Consider the following 18,979-nt stretch of genomic DNA (forward strand, 5'->3'; position numbering starts at 1 on the left):
GATGATTCTCCACTATAAATGTGTAATAACTGGGGACTGGGTTCTTCATGTCTGTCCTCTGTCAAATTCATGCTCTCGCCTACTCTTAGCCGACACAATGATACTTTAATAGTTGTTTAACTTTGATAATTTGTTTTGTAAAGTCTCCCAGACCCACGCAATGGTATCATACAAATGTGTTATATTTTTTCCAGTGCCAATAAGTGTGAAGGTGGTTTGAGTTCAGCCTCACTTTGCAGTACTTACGGTAGCCACGCTGGTTTTCCAACACTGCCCACGACATGTCAAATTAACCCACTGCTTCTTGGGAACTGTTACAAAATTAGACACGACTCGAGCCCACTTCTGGTTCTGAAACAGATTTTCAAATGAAGTTCCTTCCAACAGCTCTGTGCGCTCTCTATTCATGTGAGTCATGCTGTTATCACGGTGATGCTGTCTCCATGGTTACAATCAATTTGAGGTAATCTGAGGATGGTTTGTTTTGACTCTCACACTAGAAAGTTGCGACCCAGTTCCTGTTTATGACAATAACTCAACACGCAGACTTTGTGATGTGTTTAGTTCAGTCAGTGAGAGATGGCTTTGATGCCTATGTAGAATAAGCATTCCTCTTAGTCATACTTAAAATGTGTTTACATGATCCTGATGTAATGAAGCCATGCTAAATGAAGTCATACTGCAACATCACTGCTCGTTCACTCCACCTGTTAAGGGATCTAAATATGTGAAGCCATTTGGTCCAAATTAATCTTCATGTTGAAGCCAATGGTTAATAATTAAATTCAGAAGCAGGCACCAAAAATCGAGATGCATTTTGTTTTAAAATTGATTTCAGCCTCTCAAAATACTTTATTACTATTTTAGGTATCTAGCTGTTACCTGTGATGTCTATCTGTTACCTTTGATGAATGCAGAACGGTCTTCATTTTAGCAAAGTGGATGAGCAGCACTGGATTCAGCACTGGATTCATAAATTAGCACCCGGAATTATTTGCTGCTGCGTGGGATGGTGGGTGTGTTTGTGGGTGACGACATGTCTGATGTGGTGCTAAAAACTCTCTCAGATGGCACACTTGTGACTATATTATAGTTACTTGCTGGTTTAGTCAAGACTTGTCGTTGCTCCTTGTACTTTTTGATCACAGCAAGATGCAGATTACTACATGGAGACTTTTTTTTAACCTAACCACAGTAGGAAGATGCTGTGAGAGGTTTAATACATTTGATCTGAATTCTAGCTGAGTCATTAATTCAGTGAATGCATCACTAGATCTGTAAGTGCATAGCTCTGAACAATACACTAGCATTATGTAGAAATGTTAAAATCCAGTGTGTGGAACAGAGGATAATATGCAATGTCAGCTGATATTTTAAAGCACTTTAAGTTCATCCCTTCCCTCCCCTGCCCTCCCTAATGCCAAACTGAAGGCCATTGCCCTCATAGCATATCACATAAACATCAAAACCATCAGTTACGCAGATGTGGAATGTAATGAAGAATGTCCTATCTTTGTGGCATACCAAAGTTGATTGTGATCTTCCCTGTTCATAACCTCACACAATTCTAAAGGTCAACTCAGTGTCAGTATAGACAAAAAGAAAAGCAGAAAACCTGCTGGTAGTCTCAATTCACTTATTAGAACGATTGGTTTTATCAGTTCAGTCTCTCTTGTTTGAAGAATGTATTTCTGTGGTGAGGTTTGAATGGTTTTTCTCAATGTTACCTAAAATTTGTGAAATGACTGAGACATTGTTGATTGTGCCAGGCTTACTTAGTGTGCTGTTTGGGGTTTGTACACGCTTGTACAAAAGAAGCACACTCACATTTGAATTACTGTGTGAATGTGTTAATTAAGTGAGTTATTTGCAATTTATTTATCTATACATTGGTAAATAAAAGGTGAATCGGAACAGCACTCCTCCACACAGCAAAGTGTTCATTTGTGCCTGAACTCGTTCAGCTTGTTTCTATGGCAACATGCACAGAAAATAGCAGGTAAACTGTTCAATAAGGACGCACAGTTTGTAGCGGCGCAACTGCACAATATTCCCTATATAGTGCACTATTTTGTAGTCATGTCTGAAAGTATAGTAGACCATAACCAATGCCAGTAGACTGTATACCAGCTACGTTCTATTATATTAAGAACACCAGTACTCGAGTCATGTATCCTCAGTACGGGTTAAAAATGCTGCAGTCAGAACGCTTATTGACAATATTAATATCACTTAAAGGCGCATACCAGCTTAAAGCTGGCATTTAATATGTTATTTATTGTGTTTTGCAGTATACTGTAGCACAGCTTTACATCCCTCAGCCTCATGGGTCTGACTGAATTCACAATGTTTTACTGTTTTCACATTTTCATTGATCCATGTTCTCTCACTTCAATACTTAGCATATTGCTGCTGTCAGAACAAAATCTCGTATCTCCATTTTTGGCATTTTTCAGTTTTTGACATAACTTGAAAGCACCCTATATATTGTCCTATATATTGTGTGTAAATTTCATGATGAATGGACCAACAGAAATGGCCCAAAATTACTTGGAAAAAAGTCTGGTTCCATTGACTTCTGTAAAGTTCTCATTTTGGAGATAGGAGGTTTTGATCCAACAACAGTGATATATGTCATACACCTATTGGAAGCCCAGCCAAGCCACTGATCTATTGGCTAATAATAAATTCAGAGGTCAAACAAAGTTTCTTCTTCAGCAAAGACAAAGAATTCAATTAAAGAGTGGCTGTGGAGTGGAACCTGGGTGAGGAAAATATGAAGAGGCGAATGCTAAATACAGAGTGATTGGCTAGTGTACTGTTTAACACACTTGCCACACACTCGGGAGACAGTGAGCTAGATAGCCAGATAGCCTTGCTAACTTCAGCCCTCAGCTTGTCCTTCTCACTTGACAAGTCATTGTTTTTCATCTCGCATAATCCATTCTCTGATTTGAAGATAAGTTCAAGTGTACAATAAGATACTCAGCTTCCTAGCAGTCATGTAAAAAAAGTAATCAGACACCCCAAAGCAGTTGTAGTTTTTAAAAAGATTTTTCTACCTTCAGTGTATCGTTGCTGTCAGGACAAAGCCTTGTATTTTTTTTCTGTTTGGGGGGGGGGAGCGGGATATTTCTCTAGTTACTTCCATTAAAAGTTAAGAACATTTTTCCTTGTCCTGATAAGTTACCTTTTAGGAGATACAAGGTTTTGTTCCGGCAGCAGCAATATGTCACCAGAAGTCTTTAAACTGGACATTTATGTGTTCAGTGCTGCTCTGAGTTCGGCCCAGAGGCCATAGTTGGTTGGTATGTTTGATTTGGCCTGCCAGAAAACTACCCTAACCTCACTCCCTCACCCAATTAGCGAGCAAATATATTTTATACTATACTATCCAAAACATATTAAATTCTTATTTTCCTTTTAAAATTACATTTTTGAAGTATTTTACTTACAAAATATAGTTTAATGTCATAAAATGCATTTTTAAAACCTGATTTAAAACCTAATTACTTTCTTTATTTGTATACTGTTTTATCTTTTTGGCTCGTGACTCACTACAAACATTGCACTTTGGCCTCCCAAGATGACAAGACTGGGCACTGCTGCTCTAAAGACTGTTGCGGCACTGCTGTAGGAGGCAAGTCAGCATGTTTAAAATAGATATAACAGCAGTTAATTGTTTTATTTTGGCTGGAATGTCCCTTACAGCAAACTTAAATGCAACTGATTTGGTTTTTGCTTTTTGGCCATAACCTAGTTACCTACTTAAACAAATGTAAATATTACACAGAAAACAGGGTAGTTGATAAAAAAAAAAACTGAGTAACGTTTCATGGAATTCTGGAGATGTAAAGTCGTGCTAAGTGTGCAATGTTACCAACTAGAGGTTCATTGTCCTCGGAGTATGCAGATCAGATTGTGGTGTGCTTGATGCTGGTGTAGTCCGCTAACCATTTAGGACATGCTAAACGGTCATATATTATTTAAACGTTCTAATTAGAATACAAGTATGTTTATTAAACCACTGCTGATGTAGCCTAGCATGACCTATATATGCAACTTCTCCGATAGGCCAGCCCTAGAATGCTAAAGAAAATAAGCAGCATTTCAGCCTGTCTTTGTGAACAGTTGCCCTCAGAATTGTTGTCAGCGTTAGTATTTGATAAGTGAGAACTATTTAATACACTTTAAACACTTAAGATGGTGATCAGCACATGATGAGCAAATCTTGCAGTGAACAAAATCAAGCTACTTCATTCATTTCCACAAGCCAGCAAACTTAAACAAGAGTCTGAGACTGTGGGAATTCTGCTAAAAAGTAAGTCTCTAAAGTAATCTATTAAAACAAAATTTCCATTGCTTTCTAGATCCTGGTTTTACCAAAATTCAGAAAAGCAAAGCTGGCATATTAGAAATGCTTAAAAATGAACTTGAATCAACAGGTAATCTAAAAATTTGGGGTCATTAAGCATAAACCCCTGTGGGCCCCACCAAACACCCAACACCTGTCTTGGCAATGCATAGTGAGATAAATTGCCCTACTTAGTTGTTACGTAGATGACACCAATTGATAAAATAGCAAAAAATATAAGCCCAGGATCTGAGCCGTGACAGTGATTTTAATAGGGTTCATTCAAAAATCTGAGTTTCCTGCATGGGTTTCTCTGTTTGTCCTGCTAGTGTCAGGCTGGCTAGGATGGGAAATGTAGTAAGGTAATTTTAAAGCAGCCAATCGGTGTGTAGACCTTGACTAGATTCAGTCCAGGATTCAGTTGGCCAATCAGACCATAGGATTTGACAAGCCAATGAGACAGTCGGATGTATTTGGACTGCAAGCAGCCAATTAGATTGTAGGGCTCCAGGGTTGGGCAATGAGAGCATGACATTTGACTAGCCAATAAAATTGCAGGATTTAAGTAGCCAGTCAGATTTTAGGAGTGCAAGTAACCAATCAGAACATGGGATTTGACCAGACAATAATAGTGCAGGATTCAAGTAGAAAATTGGAATGTGGAATTTAACTAGCCAATCAGATTGCAGGATTTAAATAGGCAATATGTGTACAAAGGGAAAATGATAGGAGGCAAGATTCAACTAAAAGCAAGGAAAACTGCACTACTTTCATCAGAAATGATCACACAAATCTTAAAAATAGTTTGAAAAGGTTTCTAAGAAAGGCCTGTGCGTTCAGTCCTGAGTTAAATCTCCCTCCAGATGTTTTAAAGTAGTACTTAACAAGTAATTCAGATACAATACTACATCTGTTCAAAGAAAAAAAATAGGATTAAGCAGAATAGGTTTAGCTAGCCAAGGATATTCTTAAAACTGAAATTAACATTCATAGTGTTGATAACATTGAATGCTTTTAAAAGAATTATGCATGGATGTGATATTTTTTTTATATAGACCCTATGCTCAAAAATTAGTGGAGCTTCATCCCCTAATAAAGTCTATGTGAATTAACTATATCAATGATGATACAATAAAAGCAAAGCCTAACAGATCCTCCTTGCCTTGCACATATAGCACTTTGGTTTTAAATGTCTTATATAAATAAAATTAGCTTGCTTACTTACTTACCTACTTATACTTAGGAATGACCCACCCTGAAGCTGAGTTTTTCCAGTACTGCACCCGTACATCACCTGCTTATCAGCTGCATGTTGGCAAGCCAAAATACCTCCCAGATAAAGCCTCAGTATTGCACATATGCAGTTATCAGTGCCTGTCAGTGCATTGCTTACATAGCCTGCAATGTTTTAGCTCTGCTGTACCTGTCAAAAGACTACAGGAGAACTAATGATCACACCAGAGTAATGAAAGAATCAGGCTGGAGTGTTTTGTAGCTGTGCTTTCATTAGAATCCACTGTTTAACAGAGTAGTATAGCTCAACTGTTGCAATTTCTGATAAAAACAAAAATATCTATACTTTCTTTACACAGATACACTATATCCTACTTATGGTGTGTGCTATAGTATGTGTGAGTGTGCATGCATGACGGTCAGGTAGCAACTACAGGTTGCTGTCATTTACAAACATAAATGATATTGTCATTTATATAAATAGAATCCACCTCACTGTTCTTGATGCTACTGTACTGGATGATCAAGCTCTATTATATCACTATACTATTTTATTTTGGTCTGTGCTGATTAAGTACAGTGGTTTAAAATTCAAAAAGTAAATAAAACTTATCACTCCCTCAGGGAAGTATCCCCAGATCCGTACACACACATACGTGCTTGTGTGCACAAACAGATGAACACACACTCAAACGTAATTCCCGAAGGCCCTGCAGCTGTGTCAGACTGATCTCCTCATGTGATATCACATCCTTCTGGCTACAATCATCTCACAAAGCAACTGGTCTGGGTGGGGGGCAGAAGAGGACAGCTATCATTCCCTTGAGTAAACCACTCCCCTTTGACCACTGAGCTCTGGGGGAGGACAGGACGACACACATACACACAAACAAACAAACACATACAAATACAGAGGATTAAGACTCAATACACAGCTGTCCATGTGCCGGTATCCTTAACAGAGTCCGCCATATAATTATATTACACTGAAAAGAGTGGTATGTAATGGAAGTGTCTCAGTTCATAAGCAATAATAAGCAATAAATAAAATAAAACCAAATAAATTAATCCCAAATCATACAAGCGTATGCAAAAGTTTAATTAGTTTTGCAATCACAAGATATAAAAAAGATATAAATTCAAAAAGATATAAAATCTCTAAATTCTATAAAAATATAAAATGTGCCAGAGCTTTAGCATAGGTCACATTTAAAGCTGCAATTTTCTTCAAGGGTGGGGATCTCCTGTCATGGAGGGCCAGATATCTGCAGTTTGGTGATTTTCCTGCTCAACGTGATTCAACAAATTAGTTAATTACCAGGCTGGTTGTAATGCTATTGCAGGGAAATCACCACCACACTGTGCTGGACTCTGGCCCTCAGTTTACCACTCCTGATGTACATAATGGGGAAATTGCCAGTTAGGGCCAGTAGATGGCATCAAATATCTATGCACCCTTAAAAAAGATGGGTCTCCAAAACAGCTCTATATAGAACCTTTTTGAAAAAGGTTCTATATGGAACCAAAAAGGGTTCTTCTATTGTTACAAACTTGACCTCATAACAATCACAGAACCCTTTTTGGTGCTGTATAAAGCCTTTACACATTTGTTGGTTGGTGTGGAGTGTCACTTTAGATAATGGGTGTTACAGCTCTGGGGAAAAAGCTGTTGGCAGGTGAGGTTGTGCTGGTTTTGATGGCCCTGAATCTTCTTTCAGAGGGGAGTTGCTGGAAGAGGTGATGTCCAGGATGAAAGCAGTAATTTTGCCAGCACACTTCATCACCCTGCTGTTTTAAATGTCCTGAAGCATTGGCAGACTACATCCAATTATCCTCTTCACTGTCCTACGCTAGAGTTTGGGTCGTTCTTGTGAAGTGGAGGAACCAAAGCAGATGGTTAGAGATGATGTGAGGATGGACTCAATGATCACTGTGTAGAACTGGATAATGCTACAGTGTCCAATGCCTACAATGCAGTTGACCTCTATGACATAACTAATGTCATTAAATGAAGTCATTGTTTGGGCCAACAATTGGCTATAATGTAATCTCTTACAGTTTATATGTAGTATTACATTTTTCTAGCATAAATGTATGCATATGTTGTCTTATCCATACAGACACCTGACCACCACACCTATATGAGTTTGTGGGACATCCCGTTCCAAACCATGGGCATTAATATGGGGTTGGCATCCTCTTTGCCAATATAACATCCTACACTCTTTTGAGAAGGCTTTCAATAAGACTTTAGAGGCTTTCCGCAAGATTTTGGAGTTTGTCTGTGGGAATTTGTGGCCATTCAGTCAAAAGAGAATTTCTGAGGCACTAACGTTGGACGAGAAGGCCTAGCTTGCAATCAACATTCCAATTTATCCCGAAGATGTTCAGCGGGGTTAAGGTCAGGGCTCTGTGCAGCCCACTGGAATCCCCCCACACCAAATTTGTCAAACCACATCCTCATGGACCTTGCTTTGTGCACAGTGGCACATTCATGGTGCAACAGGAAAGGGTCTACCCCAAACTGCTGCCACTGCTGAAGTGTGACTCATTACTCCGGAGAAAATGCTTCCGCCGTTCCAGAATCCAGTGGCAGCGTGCTGAAATTGCACAGCCATGGAAACCCATTTCAAGAAGCTCCCGATGCACAGTTCTTGTGCTGATGTTGCTTCTAGAGACAGTTTGGAACTCTGTAGTGATCGATACAGCAGAGGTCAGGCGATTTTTACATGCTACATGGTTCAGCACTTGGTGGCCCTGCTAGGTGTCTGCTGTTTCAAGGCTGAACTCTTGTTGCTCCTAGATGCTGTCCCTTTCACAATAATAGCACTCACAGTTGACTGGGGCAGATATAGCAGGGAGGAAAATTTCACAAATTGAATTGTAACAGTCCTGTGACAGTGCAATGTTTAAAGTCACTGAGCTCTTCAGTATGGCTCCTTCTACTGCCACTGTTTGTCTGTGTCGTAGATTACAGAGTGATGTGCTTGAGCTTACAGACCTGTTAGCAATGAGTATGACTAAACCAACTGAAGTCAATAAGGATGGCTGTCCACATATTTTTGGCCATATAGTGTATGTAGGCTGTATAGGGAATATGCCCTGAACTAGTCATGAGTTGAAGGTCACTTTAACCCCTTCCCCCATGTATTTATATGCGCTCCTTCCTCAGCCCCCACTGAGCAGACTACTAATAACAGCCTGCTTTAATGCAATGATCCCCCTTCCCCCCGCGTCCCAGTGGTAGAGAACATTCAAACTAATACAGCGGGTGTTACTAAGGGGTTATGCAACACCATTGCCTTGGCTCTTGTGTAACTTACACATATGCACACCCATGTAAATGCATGTAAGAAGGGGATAATGCTTAGCATCTCTATGTACGAGCTGTATCTTTACCATTAAACCAGGCCACTGTGTTCTTTTCGCACTACCGCCTTTTTCATATTAAATGTATCTGAATATGGAAACATCTGTAAACATATGTATTTGGCATTCTATTCTTAGTTTAAGTGCTGTATCTAATAGAGTCGAGAGTAAGTCAATTCTCTGGAAAAGTTAAGTCTATCTTGGAAACAAAGCAATTCCGTAAACATTTGGCTTGTACAGGTCTGTATTTGTGGTAAACCAAAACCTCTAGAACAGCTGCTGGAATGTCAGCTATGGTAAGCAGTGCCTCAACTTCAGCCAGTTAATCACATCATTCAGACCAGACAGCTGCAAAACTCATCTCCTACTCCCTGGCTTTCTGTGAGAAATTCCTGCACAGTGACTGGAAGTGCTGGACTCAAATCTGTCAGCGGATTCTCAGGAAGCAGAGACAAGAGAGCTTTTGAAAAGTCATAAAATTAAATCATTCCAACATACTATGTATTTTTTTTCAAGTGGCACAATGATACTGTAATCATGTCAATATCGGCAGATATTTGCATTAAAAAGAATATCAGAATCAGATGTTTAGATTTTAACTATATTTCAAAGTGCTGTCTCATGACACATATATTGCATTCCAGTAGAGTAAAATAGGCTACTCTGCTAATTTTTTGTAGCCCTGCAGTAAAAAATGTTACATTTTACTGTAATGCTAATCCTGTTGTATTTAGTCCCAAATTCTACATTTTATAAATGTTTATGTATCAACATCAGTAGACATTTACATGAAAAATATCAGATATTGACCACAATTTCCTTATTCCTGATTTACTCATAATGTTGCCCAGAGCTTTCAGTTTAACACATTCTCATCAGCTCTCTGAAGGCATGGCTCAGTTGGACAGTAGGAGTAGGGCCCCAGCCACAGCTGGATAATAACAGCAGGCGCCTGGGTCCCTCATGGCACTTAACCATTTCACTTCCTTTAAACAGAAAGCCAATGACTTCCTTCAGGTTAGCTACACTAACATAGCTGCAGTCATCATTAGTTTCTGCCATTCAGCACATATACCAAAATTACAGCTCCTAAACGTTTTTTTGGACAAATGGAATTAGGAAAAATTATTAATTGGTACACAGGGCTACTGAAAGTGTGGGCTAAACTTGGCCTGTGAGGATGTCTGATTTGGCTCACCAGAAAGTTACCCTTGCCCCAACCCTTCACCCAATAAAAGAAGAAACATATTTTTATTTTATATGTTACTGATTACATTCTTTTCCTTTTAAAATTGCATTTATTTTGTTTTAGTAATAAAATAGAATGCAATGTTATAAAATATATCTTTAAATTTTTTATTTAAAATCTAATTACCTTCTTTATTTATATATTATTCTGGCCCCCCAAAGACAAAAAGTTCAGGCCCTTTGGTTTAGAACCCATACATTATGTGGAGGTTCTTTAAACTTAGGTTCTTCACACTTGCAGATCTCTTTTTACCCAAACTGTTTAAACTGTGCCCTGCGATGGACTGGCGACCTGTCCAGGGTGTATCCTGCCTTCCGCCCAAACACAGCTGGGATAGGCTCCAGCACCCCACCGCGACCCAAAAGGATAAGCGGTTTAGATGATGTGTGTGTGTGTGTGTGTGTGTGTGTGTGTGTGTGTGTGTGTGTGTGTTTAAACTGTTAATCTGTAAAAAAAAAAAATTTGTTCTGCTATAGGATCAATCAAAAGAACCATTTTTGGCACTTTTATTTTTGAAAGTGTGTAAATTTAAATATGATTTTATGCAAGCTCATGTGAAAGAGGGTGAAAAGTTTAAATGACAGAAAACAAACTTTTAAATGACTATTTAGCACTCATTTACTGTAATGGTAAGTGAGTTGCACTAAATGACCATCCCCCATATCAATACCCTTTGCATAACAGTCTCACAGTGCTCTATACACATCCCTGATGACCATGAATTACACTACATGACCATCCCCCAGCGGTACTCCAATTTTTAATGCCATGCTAAATACTACAAGACAACACCCTTCAAGTTGTCCTGGCCGTCTCTCACCCAGCACCCTGCCAAGCATAACTGTATGCTATACGACTTATTTTGTAACCTACAAGAACTCTGCCCTGCACGTTTCAATGTGCCTTGTGTAGTTCACTGACAGTTCTGAAAGTCTTCTCTGTGTCCAGAAGAGGGCAGCTCACCACTTTGGAATGAAAACCTTTGGCCCAGGACTTTTCATGCAAAAATTTCATGTAAATTACCCTATGCTTCTCCACGGTATACATGTGGACGTGCATGTTTGCACGCATGGCATTACTCCACTACAAGCGCTGAGTGGAATGTGTGACACACCTCCTTGTGTAAGCAGGAGGAGAAAAACCAGATTAAAATAAACCAAAGTAATGCGCTGGTACTCTGCACACAAAAACCCCTCAGTGTAGGAACAGGTCAAGTTTTGTTATATACCTTTAACCTATGGTATATTTTATTTGCTTGTATCTTGTCAAGTTGCAACTTGTCAAGTATGAGACATATCAGTATTGAAAGGACCTATTTTGCAAGAAATGGGGAAAAGAGGAACCAACGCTAGGGGCTTTGCTAAACCGTCTTCATTACATCACTTTATATCACATAAGATGTGTACTATCAATTTTATAATTCCACTCACATTTGTGATTTACCAAGTTGCCAAAGTGATGCACATTATGTACCAAAGACTATGAAAAAACAACCATAAGTTGTTGTCACTAGCTGTTTATACTCTTAGTCAGCTGCATTTTATAACCCCAATTGTGTTTTAATACCATGGTATTTTTAAAAAATTATTATTGTTGTTTTGATGACTAAGAATGTTTTGACGACTAAGACTAAGAATCCTTTCCTGTGCTAAAAAAAGGTTTTTATTTTTCTACTGCTGCCCTTTTCATCATGTGAAAAAAAATCATGATTGATAATAATAATAATAAAATATCTGAACATTAACTTACATTAAAAAAGAATGTCTTTGCCTTCTCTTGTAAAGCTGCCTTTTTTTTGGACAGCGACAATACATGACATAACAATGTAACTTTAACATCTCAAACGAAAAACCATGGAGTATCTAACATTACTTTCACGTCCTGCAGAGGTAGTAAGCAGGCAGCTTATAAATCATGGAAAAGAAGTTGGCCACAGCTCAGTACTTTAATGTTGTTCCTGCTGTGACACCAGATTCAACTAAAGTCTTTATAAGGACCTAATAGGCTTTAAGAGGCCTTAATAATTATTCGATTAGAGTTGATTTGTATGTGTCACAGAAGTGAAGACAAACTGTGCAGTACTGTGGTCCTCAGGAACTGCTTTTGGAAAGAAACTTTCATTGAATCCTGCATCATGTCCTAGATGTCAGTACATTTCCTCATTCTCACTTGACCGAGGTGGTACGTGTCAGGTGTCGAAGAGTGAAGGTCGAGGCCCAGCACTAACGTAACTGAGCTTATCTACTCCAAACAGCCACATGACACCTGAGACATGGTGCAGGCAGAAATGAGAAGTCTCGCCAACTGTTCTTTCCACCGTTCCACAGGAAGCTGCTCTGTGCACGTATGTGCATGTACTGTTTCACTGTCATCCATACACAAGCAAGTAATTTGAATATGAAGCAGGAAACGTCTAGTTGGACTCTGAACCCATAGACTTTCTCTTATGAAGGAGATTTGCCACATGGCACTTTAGTTCTGTGCCAACTTGTCGAGCTTCTTATCGTCTCCTAATCACGGGATCAGTCACAAACTTTTGACTATGACATAATTAACAGCCAATCAGATCGTCTTAAGGGCCTATTTGATGATGTCATATATGCTGTCCAGTGACCCCTTTCAGGTCTTTTATCTTGTGTGTTCAACGGCATGTGTACTGTAAGATAGAGCACTGGTTAAAGATATCCTATCTTTTCACGACGGTACATTAGAACCAAGTAACCGATGCAACTAGACAAAGAACAGAACAAAACAGTCTAAAAATTTGAAACACTTCTCATTTAAAACCTGTTCTGTACCAGCAGTACAAAAACATGCAGTATTCTCAGTCCCTAAGCAATGATTCATAAGCACATCCACAGGATTCATCCCTCAAGCAGAAGTTTTATTTATACAGCGCCTCTCCAAAGCTCAAGGTCACTTTGCAAACCATCAAAGTCAAAGGCCAACAGTTTTACCCAACAAGGGTAAAGCATGAGGAAGACAACAGAACAGCACCCAATAATGAAGTATAGTATTAACAACATTTAAAAAAGGAAATCAGGAGAAAGAAGAAGAATAGGACGATAATAATTTCAATAACAATATTTATGGCAATAATAATAGTGCATTAAATTGCTTGATCATCACAGATTTTCGAAAACACCAAACTGTCATCACCATTTGATGCTTTTATGCTTACATTCTATCAGATTTTAGACTTTCCAGGTCAAATCTTTAACCACTTTTAACTACAAAGGCTCAGCTTGTGAATAAAAGGGGCACCATTAGCTTGGTGCTGGGCAGTTGGGCAGCAGTCCAAATTTAGAGTGAATGTGACATTCTCAGAGCAGATAACAAAAGGCCTGTACTCCTCACTCACTACTGCTATCCTTTCATCTTGTCATCCACTACCCCCTTCCCTCATCACTCGCTCAGCTGACCCACTACCCATCACATGGATGTGTGAGAGTGAACGAACAAAGCATTAATGAAGAGGAGCCCCACCCCCACCCACACATTCACATTCATTTTCACAGCATTTGTTTTCTTTCATCCCTATGTTATGTTTTTTGAAGACAGCAGTGTTTGAGTGTCAGTGATGAGCTTAGGTTTGTTTGACATCTGCCGCATCTCTGAAAGAGTGCAACAAGAGCCGCTCCAGTGCTGTGAGGCTGTTAGTATAGCACATTCATGTAATTTACAAAGTAACTTCAAGTAGGTACTACCAGTAAAACACAATGAATCTAAACTACAACCCAAAGTGGACAAGAGATCATTGTCAGAGTGCAATCGGAGAGTTGGCAGCACAAAGTGCACTCCAAGCTTGTAAGTACAGACATTGAGACATTGCTTGAGACAGTATTTCCTCCATCCTGAGGCTTTTGTGACTGTGCCATTTTCTTTATCTTCATCTTCGATCTTTATCTTTGTTACAAGGCAGACAATTTAATGAGGAAGTGTTGTAAAATGTTACCGTATGGGCACAATGTCATGAAGAAGAAAGTGGCCTTAAAGCTGAGGTGAGAGGGTTGGGTATTATTATGCAGTTGATGAATATACCAATGACATCAGTAAACATACCTCAGTACAGTGTGATTTGTTAAGCTGTCATCTATGCAGTAATGAAGTAGGTTACACTATTTGACCAAAAAGTCTGTACACACAACCTCTGAAATCAGAGTAATAATAGGGGGTTTGTCCTTTGCTGCAGTACCAGACTCTATTCTTCTGGGAAGGATTTACACTGGATGTTAGATGTTGGAACATTTGACTGCATTCAGCCACAAGAGCATTAGTGAGGTCAGGTACTGACAGTGGATGATTAGTTCTGGAGTTCAGCCACTCCAGCTCATCTCAGAGAATGCAGTTCCACTGCTCCGCAGCCCAATGCTAGGGAGCTTTACACCCCTCTAGCTGATGCTTTGGATTGGGCATAACTGCAACTTTAAATTTGGGTAACTTTAGGCTCACGTGGGGCTTCTCCAGAGCATCCAATTCTATTGTCAATGCTTTTCTATGGATATTCTTTATGCTATGCGAGCACAGCTGAACACCTACATCAGTAACGGGTGCACCTTAAATTATCTGAATTGACAAAGTAGAAGGTGTGTTGTGATGCTTTTGGACAGATAGTTAATTTACAGCCTGTCAGACAATTAACTCTTTTCATATTACTAGATAAAGAACCCATTCTGCTGTCTGGTTGAGTCACCTTTACTACTTTAGATCAGTGATGTGATGGATAGAATCTAGGGAATACAGTACTGTGCAAAAGAGACCACCATTCCTTTAATTAATTTCCAGTAAAACAGGTCATTGAGTACAAGTTATTCAGGAGATATTTCTGAGATACAGAATAATCCACAGTCAAAGGAAAATAAGTGAAAAAATTAGGAGTTTGAAAAACTGGACATTGAGAAAGCGGGACTCCCAACAACCATGCAGACCTGAAAGACCACCAAGACGCAGTATCAGATAAACAGTGTTCAAAGTTTTCATCTTTGAGAGATAGAAGAAGATTTGAGAGATAAAAGAAGATGAATCTTGACTGAAGACTGCTTCAGATGTGAAAAAATCCAAAGGTGTTTCTGACCATCCTTTCACTGTAAAAACACAACTGACTTTTGCATTGTATTATTGTATTATCATGCTTTACTGTGTGATTTGAATATATCCCAGTATAAAACTACAAATGAAGCTTGCGAACTGGAGCTGTAGCATGAATTAAAATTGCTACAGAACAGGTCAGTTCAGGTTGGGTTACTGGTTTTAATAGTTTTTCAAAAAAATAAAAATCTAATTGACAAAATCTCCCATGTATTTAGTGGATCAGCTAAGACATGTTTGTTGTCTGAAGCTAAATTACATACATACACAAAATATATGTATTTATAGATTATAGAACATAGAGATACATTTTAAAATTATACTACACCAAGGGTGCTTAATCTTGACTTTTTCTTTTGAAAATCTACCACCCTGCAGAGATTAGCTCCAACCCTAATCTAACACACCATCCAGGTAAAGAAGGGCTTCAGAGAGTTGGATCTCCAGGACCAGGATTGGGCACCCTTGTACTATACTATACTACACTAAACTGTGAAGACAAAATTACATATTCATACATACTTCAGGCTTCAAGATGAACACTGCTACTGTCTTTAGCTATGTAATGTGCTTTTGTCCGTTTTAATAGATAACAGTCTGTCATACTGTGTCAGAAACCACATAAGCAAGTGTATTTAAGATTACGCAACTAGACGTGATGAGTGGAACGTGTGTATCCCTTAAGGACATGTTTGAATTGCAGAGCACATCAGTGCAGGTTGTCCACATCTGTAAGTGTGTGTGTGTGTATGTGAATAAAAAGAGTCTAGAAGATTTACATTATGCTTATTAAGCAACTGTACAAAAGAATAGAGATGCTCTGAAGGACAGTGAGTGGGAGGCACAGAGAAAAGAGGTGAGAGGGAATAGGAACAGTGTTGAAACAATGGAAATGTAGGGTAAGTGTCAGAGAGACAGCTTCTGAAGGAAGTGTGAGAAGAAAGAATAACATTGTGTAGGCCACAAAGTATAGTGTTTGAAAGTGAAGAAGAATCTCCATTGGTGAAATTAAAGCTTGTGATTCATAAATTTGTCCTTTCAACCACCTACACAGGCACCAGTCTTCAAAAACAATCTGTTTTGTTGGGAATGTACACAAAGTCTTATTTCCTTTTCTCTAAGGAGAGAGGGCACATGCCACAGAGAGCTGAATTTTCCAGAGTGATCCAAAACAGCGGACAGAACAGCAGTGTATGTCCTTGGTATGATGTGTCATGTGATCAGGTCTGGATGGGGAAACCCGTGATTGAGGGGAACATTCCTGCTCAGTCTCCATAGAAACCAGTGACTCATGCAAACTCTGGTTTAAATTAGAGAAGAGGAAGAGAGGCCCCAGTGTCATGAAATAGTAAAAAGATCTTCAAACTGCACACACTTCCATTAAATTAGAGAATGATAATTGAAAGATGCAATGAACGGGCCTTAAACAAAAGCATACTGGCTGAATATACGCATGTTTATGGCCTGTATGTGCATCATGAACATGTTACAAGACCTAATATAAAAGTATAAACAAATATGCATGAAATTAAGTCTTTACTTCTTTTTTTCTTTTATTTTTAATATTTTTTTCCTCTAATTAAGGCATGTCCAGTTGCACCCACTAGCTTGGTCTCCTCCTACCACGTGATGCTACCAAGCTGGGAGGGTGGAGGCTAGTACAAGCTACTTCTGAGACACATGATGCACCACCACATCTTTTTGACTTGCCCACTAATGCAACATCTTTGGACAGCTCTATGCATTTGGAGGACAAAGCTAACGGTTAATTCTGTGGCATCAGCTAACAGGCGCCTGCACTGGCTAGCATCGCACTGAACTTCTTAGCTTTTGATTTACATGCTTGCAATCTTCTACAACAGTGCACGAACAAACACCTGTTCCTCTTTATTACTCCACCAATGCGTGGGTGTGATTAATCTTTAGCTTGAGGTCAGACGTTTACTCACTGCTGCCCCTCCTTTAAAAACTCCTACTTTGGGAAATGGTAATTCTACTGTTTGTCTCTAACTCCACCATATTCCCACACTGACTGTACCCACCAAAATAGACCACAGACAACTCCCACATGATCTATGTGCAAAAAGCAGCATGGCTACAATCATGTGTGATCACATATTCCAAGAACAATTGCTAGCATTCCTTCCTCAACTTTGAACAAGGGCAGATGGATAGCATGAACATGGCCACTGCACAAGATACGTAAACAGCTCTTTGTCTGACTGCATGCTACACCAGTGACTATCAGTCAATCTAAAACTGTTGGCAGTGGCTCCAGTCCTCCCCTAAATTTACATTAACAGAAATGTGACAGGCCTCAGTTTGGGCAAACCATGGGGAGGGTCAAGGCTCATGGTGCCAAGAGGTCATGAGGGGACACTGGGGAGGGTTAGTAGGTCTATCAGTGCAGCCAGGTGCTTTCCAGCACCAAATGGAGCTTCCATGAGGGCTTTACCAAACCAGTATAACAACAGCAGAAGCCTGCTTTGCTTCACTAAGCTTATCAGTGCTACTTTTCCCCCTTGCTTCTTCTTCAGGATTAAAAGGGGTTAACTTGGAGAGCAGAGTGCGTGTGCACGCATGCGCATATGAGCGAGAGACTGTATTTAGCGGATGGCTATCGATAAGCACTTAACAGTTGATGTAAGCATCTTCCCTGTAACATTTACTGTAACAAGGGCACTGAAGGTCATAGATGTGAAGCACCACTCTTCCTTAGTAGCCTTGCTGCTCTGCTAGTGTTCATCTTTCCAACCCAGCCTAAGCAGCAGATCTGAGTTCAATATTGGGAGTGAGGGTGTTCAACATTTTTGTAGAGTTTAATTAGGATGTCCTTATGCATAACATGTGAAACAGTCGTGCTGTTAAGGAAGTTCAGGAAGTGGTTGCACACTATTACATGCTTTCTCTGGGGCTTAAAAGTAAAATCTTATGTTAAGAGAAAGATAGGCTACTAGCTAGTTAGCCAAGTCAAAAGTCCAACTTTCACAACCATATTATGAGATGTGCTCCTGCTTGGTTGCAAAGAAAGTCTGCAGCCACACCGTCCCTTTACAAGGAAACTACTTGCAACCCTTAAAAGGAAACAGACACCAGGAACAGTTCCAACTAACATTCATTTATCAAAGGATGGTTTTGCTTTAGAAAATGAAAGGACCTTCAACGGCATGCCACCCAGCACCAATGTGGACCCTTAATGGAACCAAACATGCAAAGACACATAATTTGAGACAGAATATAACAAAATGGGAGAAGTTCCAACAAATTTTTAATCAATTAAAATATCACTATTAATTAAGTTTTAAGCATATTTGGATTCAACAGCATTTTAGTGGAGTTGTATTAGTCAGTTCTAATTTTGGCCTCAACGAACTCCCATTCCCCATATGGAGTCTGCGCTCATTATGAGCCAGCTAAACGTGAGTAGGTTGTAAGCAAGGTTCATGAGGTGCTTTCTATCTAAAAAAGGAAAGTCTTCATGTGATTAGGGAGCTAGAGCAGTATTGCATTTATAATGGTGTATTGATTGTGAAGTTTACTTATAGCCTCCATTAGGCACTTTCTAGAGCCCTTTTTTACCCTTAATGCAAATATGCCACACACTTTTTCTCTTAGTTCACCAAATCACGTGCCTGTTAGTCCCGTGGAGCAAACCACACAGCTTAGCACATCAGTATAGGAGCTGA

The sequence above is a fragment of the Colossoma macropomum genome, unplaced genomic scaffold (assembly GCF_904425465.1).
Source record: "Colossoma macropomum unplaced genomic scaffold, Colossoma_macropomum, whole genome shotgun sequence".
NCBI classification, from domain to species: Eukaryota; Metazoa; Chordata; class Actinopteri; order Characiformes; family Serrasalmidae; genus Colossoma; species Colossoma macropomum.